This window comes from Stegastes partitus, unplaced genomic scaffold (assembly GCF_000690725.1).
Source record: "Stegastes partitus isolate 25-593 unplaced genomic scaffold, Stegastes_partitus-1.0.2 Scaffold561, whole genome shotgun sequence".
NCBI classification, from domain to species: domain Eukaryota; kingdom Metazoa; phylum Chordata; class Actinopteri; family Pomacentridae; genus Stegastes; species Stegastes partitus.
This window is the reverse complement of record NW_007578292.1, coordinates 75,727-76,948: the sequence shown is the minus strand read 5'-3', so window position 1 is coordinate 76,948 and position 1,222 is coordinate 75,727.

Sequence of the window (1,222 nt, the reverse complement as noted above, 5' to 3'; positions counted from 1 at the left end):
AACAGCCCACGTGTTGGCCTCTGATAGTGGGAGCAGATACATCCCAACATTTGGTTGTATCCCACAGTGTTGTCCGTTCTCTCCGGGGGCTAATTATGTGCGATTAGTGTACAATTAGCCGGTCCCAAAATTGACTGGAGCTTAACAAGGGAGAACCGGATTGGCAGCCGCTCTTCCTGCTTAAAACTATTGGGAATCGATGAGCTAAAGTGGCTTATTATGAGCCTGAAAGATTACTTTGCCAGAAGAATGTAAGTGCCTCAGTGTGGAGAACGTGTATACAGTGGCCTTATGAAGGGGCGTGTAGTAGATCAGGATTTCATAGTCATCGATACAAAGCTACTGCTGAGGCCAAACTGAGCAGCCTGATAAAACCAGAGTCCTGTGAGTGAATCACCTCCTGGGAGATGGAAACCTTAGTCCAGTACCTCGAACCCCTTGACCACACATGACCCCATTGTTCCTATCAAGTTCCTCAGTAGGATTAAAGCAGTGGTTAGTTACTCCCAGTTATTCTTCCTATTTTTATAGAGTTGACTAACTTGAAAGACTTGTAGATGCTTTTTAAAACTTGACATTATGAACATGGTAGGATAAAATGACAACCACATGGAGCTCTGGTAATTAACAATATCTAGAATTAGTAAAATATGTTCATCCACTAGCAACAATCAGTTATTTATCTGCACTTCGTAGGCATCAGTATTCTCAGTTTCCTGTCAGTGTTGAGCTGTAAAGGTTGCTCCCTTTTTCTGATCCTGATTGTGATATTCATGGACAGACTCTGAAGGCACAGCCAGGATGAGGAGGCTGTCCAGTTTGGGAACCTCAGGGTTGCGTGTCTGCTTTTTGCAGATGATGTTGTTCTGTTGACTCATCATCAGACAGTGACTTTATGCTTAAGAATACCTTTTTCTGAAGTAGTACATTGTTAAGATGCATTTTCCCAATATAGAGATAGAGATTAAAGTGGGAGTAGTGGGATTTGAACCCACATCTCCATAGACTACCACAACCTTGGCTTGTAGAGAGTTTAAAAATATTCAGATTCTAGAGAATCTTTGTTTCTGTGATCTCGCAGTACAGTACAGAATACGGGATGTTCTGTTTGTCAGTCTGTCAACCGCTGGCAGCGAGCTGACAAACCATCAGTTCATCCCCATTCCTAAGATCCTACAGCCTCGTTTGATGGAATGTAGCAAGTAACTCCAGAATTTCCAGG